The sequence below is a fragment of the Myodes glareolus genome, chromosome 22 (assembly GCF_982192425.1).
Source record: "Myodes glareolus chromosome 22, mMyoGla1.1, whole genome shotgun sequence".
Classification (NCBI taxonomy): domain Eukaryota; kingdom Metazoa; phylum Chordata; class Mammalia; order Rodentia; family Cricetidae; genus Myodes; species Myodes glareolus.
In genome coordinates, this window is record NC_142047.1 from 22,835,359 (window position 1) to 22,847,640 (window position 12,282).

Here is a 12,282-nt window from a genome sequence, read left to right on the forward strand (position 1 = left end):
CTGCACCCAAGAGCTCAGCACATCTTGTCCACTTCCTATCTCAGGGTCCAAATGCCCTACTTATTGATAATGCATTTGGAAGTCTGTTTTCTTCCTTCTCCGAGGGAACTGTATAACATGGCCGTTCCCTCAATGAAAGCCTTTCCAAGAGAATTAGCCAATTTGTTGACTTATTAAAATTAACAACATGGTAAGAGAAGATACTTGGACTCTGCAGGAGATAATCAGAAAATTAATTCTTCACAGATTTTTTTAATATTCGAAGTACAGTGTCCTGGTGAGACAGAACAGCAACATGCTCCTATATTTTATAACTGAAGTTCCCCTCTGCCACACCAAAGACTCACATAATTGTACTCCACATCCTATTGTTGCTAGAAGTTTCAGATTTTACCTTCTTAGTTAGTTGTCACTAGACAAGGCCTTGCTTCATAGCCCAGACTGGCCTTGAAGTCTCCATCCTCCTGCTTCTCAAGTGAGGCATCCACTTGTAGACACAACAATGACTGTGTTGAGATGATACTACCCTACCCAACAGAACCATTAACCTGATGATTACCATGGTGACCATTCTAAGTGAGCTTGAGCATGGTTGAGGGAGTGGGCAGCCATTCCCAAAGGCTCTGATCCATACATGTTAGATGGGAAGTACAGGGGTGCCAGGCCTGTCACCAGAGCATTATATATCAATACGAACTGATATCCTTAAATAGGTTCTGGTCCCAGCCCTGCTGCCTGAGAGCCAGAGCCAATGACCTTCCTTTCCCAGATCTCAATTGCTTCAGCTGAGAAGGTTAACTTTGGCTTGGAAGCCAGCTGAACCACAATGAAGGAAGGTTAAAACCACGAAGCAAGTTTCTCTCAAATCAATGAATTCTACATAAGAACTGCCATAGCTTTACTTCAGGTCTGTTCTATATATAAAACATAAAAACTTCATTTAAAGAATTATTTTTATTTTGTGTGTATGTGAGTTTTACTTTCATATATTATATGTCCCACATATGTGCCTACTGCCCTCAAAGTCCAGAAGAAGGTGTTAAGAGCCTCTGAAATTCAAATCACAGATGGCTGTGAGGCCTATGGTTGCTGGAAACTGAGCCTAGATCCTTGTGGCCTAGATCCTTGTGAGCAGAGCAAATGCTCTTACCTCTGAGCTATCCCTCCAGTCCCATCATTTAAAACAAATTACAGAATGGTACAGATAAATGGTAGCTGAGCTGAATTCTTTTTTAGTGCCTTAACTTAGCAAAGTAAAAAGTTCACAAAAAATGAAACAGCAACTCTTTGCTAGTCCTAAAGTGCTCTGATCTGAAACAGCAAAATGATGGGGACCCTCTAGGTGGAATGGTGTCTGGGGTCCTAATGGCCAGGATGCTCCATTTCATATCACATCTGCATGTGCACTCCATCACTGCCTTTACTAAAGAAAGGGTAGTTGGTTGTCAGGGTTTTTAACTTTTCCTGGTTCTCTACTATGCCTAGAGTCACATGGCAGCCTTTAATGCTGAACACACTGGGTGTGGTAGCACAGGTCTGTAATCACAACAATCAGAATGCAGACAGAAGGATCAGGAATCCAAAGCAATCCTCTGGTACTTAGTGAGCTTGAGGCCAGCCTGGGCTACATGTGACCTTGTTTCCCAAAAAAAAAAAAAAAAAAAGAAAAAAAAAAAAAAAAAAAAAGAAAGAAAGAAAGAAAAAAAAAGCTGAGAAATGGATAGAGAAATGCGGCTTGTGTACACAATGAGATTGTTCTTGGCCATAAAGAAGAATTAACTCATGCATTTGCAGGAAAATGGATGCACTAGAGAGTGTCCTATGAAGTGAATTAAATGAGTCTCAGAAAGAAAAATATCTGATGTTTTCTCTCCTTTGTGATTCCTAGATTTTATATAAATACGTAAAACCACATGTGCATCTATAATATGAAAGTAGGAACAAACTGTTTAAGGGGACAAGGTGCTATCAGGAGTGGGAGGGAGAAGGGGGTAGGCCAGGGAATATGCTCAATATACAATATATACTTGCAGGAAAACTTCAAAGCAAATAATTTTTTTAAAAAAGTCCAACAGATGAATCTCTGAGTTCCAAACAAGCCTGATCTACAGAGCGAGTTCCAGGACCGCCGGGAGCCCACAGAGAAACCCTGTCTTGAAAATAAAAATCCAACTTTTTAGAACCTTCTACCCAAATAAATGCAATCAGTCTCTGGAAGCCCGGCCATGCCACAGGTACACTGTAACCCTGAGGTGCAACCAGTAATGAGCCTTGACTGAGAGCTTTACAGGCCTGACCCTCTGGGAGAATTACTTGGGACAATTTGAATAAAAAATCAGATTCCTCAGCTACACTCCAGCAGAAACCCTAGAGCCAAGGAAACCATATTTTCAAGTTTTCCAAATAAGGCTACTGTTGTGATTCAGTCTGGAATTTATAAATCGAATAAATTATTTTATTTTATTTGTAGTAGCAATATGAGAGAGAGACTGTGTGTGTGTGTGTGTGTGTGTACAGGTACATATGCACCACAGTGTGTGTTTAAACATAGGACAAACTTTCAGGAGTTCTCCCCTCCTACCATGGGTTCCAGGCATTGAACTCAGGTCATGTGACAAGTTCTTTTTACCAGCTCAGCTGTCTCGCTGGTCCTAGTACTTAGAAATCAGAGAGCTCTTAGACACTGAGCATGCATGAACTCATAAAGGTTCACTGTTCTGTGCATTTGGCTGGGACTGGGGTCAGCATCAAGGAATCATTCATCTTCTCATGGAACCCTTCATTGAACTGTCTTTCCTAAGAGCTCAGTGACTTCATGGAATCCCTATCAATCCAGCATCTCTGAATCATGAACCTGGGATGGATGCGTAAGTGATGCAGACAGAGGCAAGAAACTATCAGAAACACAGCCCTTTACCAGACCAGGAGCTGGATGTGTCCCATACTTGGGCAGTTTTTCAGGTTCATTGGCTGTGTCCTTCTCACGCTCCCAGATAGACTTCAGGATCCGCACTCAACACAGCTAGGCCACAGGCCATCAAGGATAGATAAAACCTTCTGAGACAGAATTCATATGAGAACATCGCTCTGCGCCCAGAAGTGAAATCAACAAAGCTGCCCGTGTCCGCAAGCCACTCTTGCGAGATATTCTTTTGTCAGCCTAAACCTCCCTTTGAGAGGCTGAGAGCTCTGCAATTTTCTTAAGCAAAGTCTAAAGGACCTGGAAATCTTCACAAATATATGTTAAGCATCCAGAGGCTTTTGCGTGACTGAAACAGAGCGTGTGATATACTAGATCACAGGCTGGTGATCACTGAAGGCCAGAACATAGCCTGTGCTTGTGCTTCCGTATCCCCAGAATCCTCGCAAGAGCAGCTAGGATTGAACAGATATCCAGGAGGAACTTACTCTGCCCAAAAGCCCTCTGCCTGAAGCATCAGTCTTCACAGAGCTAAGAACAGGGTCTAATAGGATGAAGGACACTGAGATACCTATTGAGGGATGCTCCTACAACCTAGGCATTCATTCACCCAAGAGGCAACATTTATGGAAAACCCCCTCCATTCTATAAAAGACACTCTCCTAATCACTTTGAACGCACTGATTTGTCTACTTCTTACTGTTCACATGTATTTGAGGCAGGTGCCACTGTTAGGTACACTTCATAAAGAAAAGGAGAGACATTCAAGTCACCCCACAGGCAGTACTCGCTGGAATCAGTATTCAGAAAGACCAAACTGGTCCCCAGATAATATGCCAGGCACTGTGCTAGGCATTTGAGAATACAATGGTGAGCAACACCACAGAGTCCCAGGAGAGCGAAGTCTGAGAGCAGAGAGGCAGGGAGAGAGAGAGGTGTGGAGGCAGGTCCTCCACTGATCTGGTGACCTTAAAAAAGGCTTTTCCATTCTCTAGGCGCAATGCACACTGGACAATGTAAAATATTCTCTGAAATATGTTTAGCTCAAAGAGAATCAAAAATACGTAGTATTGGGGAAGGACCTGCAACTGAATGGGTTAAGTGTGCAACTGCACACTGGACAATGTAAAATATTCTCTGAAATATGCTTAGCTCAAAGAGAATCAAAAATACGTAGTATTGGGGAAGGACCTGCAACTGAATGGGTTGAGGGTTTCTGCATACGTAATGGAAGAAATGGTTTTAAAAGGGGGCACAAATTCCTACATAAAGACAGAAGGAGTTGCCTTACAATGTGGGACAACACAAGACACCCTTCCCCACGTGAAGAGCTTCTGCCTGACCCGCGAGAGCTGAGAGGGTGCTATGGGGAAAACAGTGCCGCTCCCCCCGTGCTACCTTGTCAGTTTCCCTTTAAATGATGCATCTGCTGTATTACAAAAAGAATTGGAGACAGGGGATCTGAGTCACAGACTTTGCTGTTCATTTGAGTGTGTGTGTGTTGCCAACAGCCAACAGCATCAAGTATCCGTCCCCATCTGAAAGCAGCCGTGCCAAGGCATCAGCAGAGTGCATTTGCTAAATACATGAACATCTGGACAGAGCCTTTCCCGGGGACTCAGAGCCAGAGCTCAAAGTGACAGTGTAACTAGCTTAAGCAGATGAAAGGACAAAAATGGTCAGAAAGCATGATCCCAGCCAGGCCTGCTGTTCTGCGGGGTGGGCTGGTACCAGGACGGCCTTGGAGACAGGCTCCTTGTTCGCAGCAATTGCCTAGGCTAACAAACAAAATGTGTCATCCTCTCCATTCTGTCCCAAGGTTGCAAATGAGCTTCCTGTTCAGTCCTCATCCCAGCCCAAACATCTGACTCTGGGTCACTTCTTGGGTAAAACATAAGCAGCACCCTCTGTGCTTTGTTGCACTTCCGTAGATTAACTTGGATCTGTTCCCATAGCAGCAGTCAATCTGGGACCGGATGCTTTGGCTGAGCATACATTACAGTTCCTGGCGCCTCACCACACTGAATCTCTTTCTTATCCTCTCCCTCTCCCCAGCTAGCCCCAGCCCCCAGCTATCATGAATTTATTTTCAATGAATATATTGAAAATAGTCTGGGAGCTCGTCAAAAATGTAAGCTCAGTATTACTTACAGTCTAACAATTACATTCCTACATGCATACATTTAAGAAATCTGAGGGCCCGCAACATGGCTCAGTGGGTCGGCCACCAAGCCTGACAACCTGAGTTTGATCCCCAGGACCTATATGATAGAAGGAAAGAACTGATTCCTGAAAGTTGTCCTCTGACCACCACATGTGCACCATGGGAGGCATGCACTTGCGCACACGCGCGCGCGCGCACACACACACACACACACACACACACACACAAATAAAAAATAATTTTAAAAAGCAGAGTTAGAAGCCTATGCCCACACAAAAACTTGATACAAATGTTCATAGCAGCCCCAGCCTATCACCATAGCCACAAGGGGGAAACACCCCCAAAATTCATTGGCAGTAAATGAAAAGTAAAATGTGGTCAAGCCACACAGTGAAATATTATTCAGACAATTAAAAAGAATGAAATAACAATATGTGCTACAACATGGGCAAACCTAGGAAACATTAGAAGCCATTCCAAGAACCAGGTATAGTATTTTATTTACATAAAATGTCCAGAAAGGGCAAATACCTAAGAGATGAAGCACACTGTCGTTTGCATAGGGTGAGGCTGAGGGAATAAGAATGCAACTGCTCACTGACAGAGAACTTTAGTTTGGTTTGGTTTTTGTTGGTGGTGGTGATGGTGATGGTGGTGGTGATGGTGGTAGTCATGGGGATGGTGATGTGGCGGTTTGTGTTTTTGAAGCAGGAATGCTATGTAGCTCAAGCTAATCTAGACCTTGCATTTCAGGGTGACTCCAGATTCTGGATCTTCTCACCTCAGCCTCCTGCATGCTGAGATGAACACAGTCCTTCATGCTGAGATGACAGGCATGTGCTGCTGCACACCGTCCTGCATGCTGTGACAGGCATGTACTTCTACACACAGTCCTGAATGCTGAGGTGACAGGTATGTGCTTCTGCACACAGTCAGTGTTTTTACTGAAAGAAACACAAATGTTCCAAAATCAGTTTTGACAGTCATAGCACAACCATTTGAATGAACTGAAAAGCATTGGATCATATACTTCAAATGGGTGAACTATGGGGACTTGAGCTCTATTGAGATACAGCTACTTTAAATGCACATATCACATGTACCTTACAGTATAGGATATTCTTACAGTGCATTCAAATGGATGATATCCTTTAGAGAACATTTTTAGAGAAATGGAAGCAAGGCGTGGCGTCATATTCTTCTTCTCCTCTTCCTCTTCCTCTTCCTCCTCCTCATCCTTCTTCTTTTTTAACAAGAGAGACATTCTCTTCAAAGTGTTAGCAATTGTCCAATGCCTTTCACTTCAAGCTCCAGGCTCAAGCAGATGTAAATCAGATAGCTTTACAGCTACAGAGTCAAAGAAAGAATATCAATTTAGCAAAACAAGAAATGAGAGCACCTGGATACAGTGAAGTACTTTCAAATTTTTTTGACCTAACATGATAAAATATAGGAATTTAGTTGAGCTACAGAAATTTTACCTGAAGAACACTGGAAAATGGGAGAAAATCTCTCCTTCTTTGTTACATATCTACCTGGCAAGAGGCAGAATGAGTGTCCTGAGACCTCGAGGATCTTCTCCCTAGCCAGATGAACAATGCCAGGACACAGAAGAGCTAGGAACTGGCCTTGCTATGTGGAATGACTCTCAGGAAACAGAGTCTATTTGGTGCCATTAGTGCCACAGAACCTTGCCTGGGTAGCCTTGAGAGAACTGCTTGACTTCAGTAGAGACCAACTTCTCAGCAGGAAAATATAGCCAGTCTCTGTATCTATGGGCCCCTTATCCAAAGACTCAACTAAGCGATCCAAAACACCAGGAAAATCTTGGGCCCCTATTGAGCATGTGCAGACTTTTATTCTTGTCATCATTGCCCAAATAATACAACACAACAACTGTGCTGTGCCAAGTATTACAGATAATTTGATCTGAGCTGTAGGTGAAATAATTAGAATGATGCCCATTAAATGACAGATATCCTTCAGCAAGGACTCCCCAAAACAATTAGAAATAGGTCTGAGGAAAGGGCTCAGTCGGGAAAGCCCTTGCCTTTCAACCTGAGGCATTTCTAGATTTCTAGAGCCCACATAAAAAGCTAGGGTGATGGTGCGCACCGGTAGCCCCAGCAATGATGAAGTGGGAAGCAGAGCAGGAAGAACACAGGCACTCACTGGCTAGCCAGGATAGCCTACTTGTCAAAACTCCAGGGCTGTGAGAGACCCTGTCTCAAGGAAGATAGAAGGTAACAGAGGAAAGACAACTCAAGTTACCAGTAGAAGGCACATGTGCATGTGTGGTAGTATGAGTAGGAATGGCCACCATAGGCTCATATATTTAAATTCTTGGTCATTAGGCAGTGGCACTACTTGAGAGGGATTAGGAGGTGTGGCCTTGCTGGAGGAAGTACGTCACTGGAGGTGTGTTTGATTTTCAAAGGCCTATGCCAGAGCTAGTGACTCTCTCTTCCTGCTGCCTTCAAATCAGCTACCACTTCTGCATGCATGTTGGTCATGTTCCCTGGCATGAGGATAATGGACTAAACCTCTGAAGCTATAAGCAAGCCCCAATGAAATGTTTTACTTTTATAAGATTTGCTACTGTTGTGGTGTCTCTTCACAGCAATAGAACATGGACAAAAACAGCATGAGTGTGTGTGTATACACACACACACACACACACACACACACACACCTAGAAAAGGTCTACTTTGTGTCTCAGAAATCCCCCATTTACTCATATCCAAAGAAATTGGAAGTGGTAGATAAAGAAACACCAGCGTCAAAAGTTTATTGAAACACCCACTGTTTGTTATATCAAAAAAAGGGAATGGAACAAAGTGCCCATTGATAACTGGATGAATAAGGGAAAATGTGGTGTATATTCTCAGTGGAATATTCTTTAAACAAACAAATAAGGAAAGTCTGTTATTCGAAGTAACTGGGGACAGACCCTAAGTGAAATAGTTCAGGCACAGAGACAAACACCACAAACTTTTGCTCACATGTGAAGGCTGCAGACTTGATTTCAGACAAACAGAGAATAGAATAATGAGGTTACCAGACCCTGGAAAAGGCATGGGGGGGGGTTGGGGAGGGTATGGCTAATATGTTCAGGGAAGCAGCTGGATAAAGCAACAACTTTTCAAGTTCAATGGCACAGTAAAGTAAGACTGACAATAATTAACTGATTAGTTCAAAATAGATAGTAGATAGGATTCTGAATGTCCCCAACACAAACAAACGACGTATGTCTAAAGTGGTAGGTATGCCGGTTACCTTGATCCTACCATTCTGTGCTATATACATGTCAAAACAGCACACTGTGCCCCAGAAACATAATTACTAGCTGCTCTAACAAATTACAATGAAGACTGGTGACTTAAGTCAATATGTATTTATTCTCTAACTGTCCTGGAGGCCAGCGGTCCAAAACATACTTGATAGGCTAAAGTCAGGAACAGGCAGGGGCTGCTCCCTCCTACAAGCCTTCTTTGTATATGGTGGCCTTACCCCAGTCTGTGCTTTCCAGGCCACAGTTACCACTCTTCGATAGTCAAATCTCCCTGTTCATCTGTTTCTTCTAAGGGCATTTGTGATTGCATTTAGGACCCGCTCTGAAAACAGAACAATCACAAGATCCTCAGTTTAGTTTAATCTCATTGGTAGAGTTCATTTACCATATAATTAACAAGTCACAGGTTTGACAGATTAGGACATGGGCATTTGGGGAGGTTGTTATCCAGCCTATCCTGTGGCGTCAGCAGCATCGTTGTCTGCAGTACTGAAGGCAGACACATGGGCAAAAACCCAAACCAATGGGTCAGAACTGCTTCCCTCCCCACTTTTGGTAGGAGCTACAAAGTCGAAGCTGTCCAGGGAATGGGAGGTATAAAATACTGGGGACATTAATGCAACCTTCTCCCCAGAGGCAGCTCACTGAAAAGGACTTGCCTTTGGCCAGGAAAGATGGCATGAGAACAAGCTTGGAAGAAACTCAGACATAAGTCAAATTTGATCAGGAAGAAAGAGAAAAGATTACATTGATCAATACAAAGAACTGAAAAGAGAAGAGTCACATTCAGCATTATGTGTGAGCTTTTACTCATGCTCAGTCCTCCTCTCTGAAGGGAGACCAGATGCCCCTACACTCTTCGTCCACGTCTTCACACACCTGTGATGTCATAGGAAAGGAGACACTTGTGTGTGCAGGGTGGTGCTACCCTACGCGCGGCTGTCAGTGTGCAACATGGCCTGACCGAGAGGTGGTTTTCCACAGGCCAAGTGTGTGTATGAGGAGGACGGGGCTGAGCTGGGGCCTGGCACGAGGGGGAACTCACCCTGAGTGGTGGTTTCAGTAGGGTGGTGAAACCAAAGCCGCATGAGGCTGTGGGAGAGGAGAGAAATCAACAGGAATGGCAGGCAGATGACTGGCAGGTTTTCAGAAAAATGTCCAGGGGTGGATTTTCTTTTATTTTGTGTAAGAGAAGAAGAATCTGGCCACCTCCGAAGAAAATGTCAGAAGAGCAAAATGAGTGAGGTTGGAGAATGAGGTGGTATGCAGGAGTGGCAACTCATTGACCATCTTTGCTTGGGCCCACTGTCCCCGGGATTGGTGTGGTGGCTGGGAACACAGCTCCAGATGGCCCCGAGACCACTCTCCCCTCTTCCTTGGTCCCTGTGTGAGGATAAAGGGACAAATCCTGGTATATTACTATGACATTCTCAGTATTTGTTTAGAAAGAGTTCTTAGGTGGCTATCAGGGCAGGGAAGGTGAGAGGTATCCCTCTAACCTTGGCCTCTTAGTAGAACTAATGATGTGTCAGCTTGTTAACAGGTAAATGAGTTTGTTCTCTGTGGCTTAAAATTCTTAATAGTCAGTAAAGCAGTGTTCTTGAGTTCATGTATTGTCAATATTCTTTTCTGTTCCCTGTAGAATACAGTAGAGTTTGCTCTCAGACGCAGAAGAAATTAGTATGCCATTTGGGGAGCACATAAATTAGTAGGTGTTGTAGGATCTCTGGTGAAGAATGGAACCCAAGCTTAGATCCTCCATCCCTTGGCTTCCATACCACGTGACTGCTTCCACAGCATTCAGCAAGCAGTACCAAGATCTGCTGTGTGCTCGCCACTCTGCCGAGTAGTAAAGAACAAAAGTGGATGAAGCTAAACTCCTGGTCCTTATACGGAAGCTGTACAGAAATAAAAGCAACTATATTCATCAGAATTGCAACTTCTGCATCTCTCAGCCCTGAGCTACATAGAGGGAGATCTGTGGGGCTCCCTGGGAACACTGCCAGGCTGAAAAAAAAAATTGAGATTTGTCACACAAAGGAAGAGGTGAATACAGATTTGGATACCTAACTAGTCAGTGCCGTAACAACCAACTCTGAAAGGATATTGGGGGATATCCCAAAGTGAAGACAAAATGTTATGGAGTCAGAAAGAAAGCTGGGGTGGAAATAGGCAACTGAAACAGTAAGCAGGGTGTCTTTGTGGTGGGGACGGTAGTTGGGCTAGGTGTGCCTCTTTCCTGGCAAGAAGTGAGAACGAGCAAGAGGAAATGCCACCAGCTCCTTAAACCCCAAGGCTTGGAGCAGGCACATGGGCACAGTCACTCCACCTTATTGGATGACTCCAGTCACATGATCAAGCTCAAAACCAACAGGTGAAGAGTATTTTCCTCCCTCCACCTTTCAGAAGAAATTATAAAATTTAAGCTTTCCAAGGGGTAAGAGAGCTAAAACATGGGATGTTGATGTAATTTTCCACACTAAGATGTGTCATTGAAGGTAGTTCTATAACAATATAAAGAGTGGGGGGGGGGGAGAGGGATGGGTAGAGAAATGAGCTGGGTTATGACACCACAGATGTCCCACTTACTCTGTTGTATGTTGAAAATATCGTAAGTGGGGAGTGTATTAATGCAACTAACCAGGCAAACAGCACAGCTTAGCAACACATAACACCGCAGAGGGTCAGTTGTTTGCTCTCGTGATCTCATGGCTAACTGGGAGCCACAGCTCAGTACCGCTGCCTGGCATCTCGTGAGAGCATCATGCCACCAGCCCAGGAAGAGATCAAAATTCAAAGTTCAGCTTCTACTGCACATATAGGGCTTTTGCACTTTTGTAAAGCCAAAATATTGTAAGAGGAACCACTGTAAGTGAGGGACCATCTGTGATTCATTTAGGAGATGAGGAAAACATAGCATTAGCAATGGAGGAGAGAGCAAACAAGATGTCTTAACTGCCTCTTCATGGGAAGTGCTCTGCCTCTGAGAAATGACTAGATGAAAACCCATCAACGGGCACAGCCCGGTGATATCGATTGAGCTGCACAGAGCTCTCAATTGCTAACGTTTCTTCCTCAGGTGACAAGTGACACGACTGTTTATCTTCTGTCATCCCTCCTAGGCAGGATAATTCTTTGAAGAAGCATCTGAAAGATAAAGGTAAGCCCATGGATGGCCACACAGCAAGAGTCATAATAGAGTTATTGCAAAGGTTAGAAGGCCAAGTGTAGTTTTGTCTTTTTTACTTCTCCCTTGATAGTTTTCCCATGTATAACCCAGTTTGTGGCACTGCTGCCACACTTATAACTCTGATTTATTTTCTCTCACTATTCTGTGGGTGAGTCTTATCTCATTGGATATATTAGGTTTCTCAGATACACAGATTCCTGCTTCTCTGACTGGATACAATCGGTTGACCAGTGTTTACCCTGAAGATCTCTTTATCTTTGTTCAGTTACCCTGACTGTATCACACAGTCAAATGTTATTTACTATTTCCCATATGTGAGGCACCTGTTGGACTCAGGAGCCATAGTGCAGTGTCTTGGGTGGATGACGATAAACTAGTTTGCCATTCTTTCTGATGGTGTCAGTCATGCTGGGTGAACCACAAACTCTGCATCTATCTATGACCAATGTCAAAGCACTCTTCAGATCTCAAACTCCTTTATGCTCTGTGACTGAAACACACCTTTCTCTCTCTCTCTCTCTCTCTCTCTCTCTCTCTCTCTCTCTCTCTCTCTCTGGCTGGTTCCACATCCTGTTAGCAGCTGTCCTTGGAAGTTATCCCAAAATTCTGGCATCTCCATGCAGAGACTTGATGTTTGGAACAGTTACTGTGAGCCATGACAGAAGCTTGTCCCTAATCTCTACATTATTTAATTGTCTTAGTCGGTGTTTTATTGC

At 43.8% G+C, this 12,282-nt stretch overlaps 1 long non-coding RNA gene across 1 annotated transcript; it reads right to left on the reverse strand.

Moving 5' to 3' along the window:
- Nucleotides 1-5,529: 5,529 nt before the first annotated feature.
- Nucleotides 5,530-12,121, reverse strand: LOC125396681 (uncharacterized). Its single transcript, XR_007230866.3, has 3 exons — nucleotides 9,422-12,121; nucleotides 8,595-8,698; nucleotides 5,530-6,431 (listed from the first exon to the last, which is right to left on the reverse strand). It is a non-coding gene; the product is annotated as an uncharacterized LOC125396681 (long non-coding RNA).
- Nucleotides 12,122-12,282: the final 161 nt, after the last annotated feature.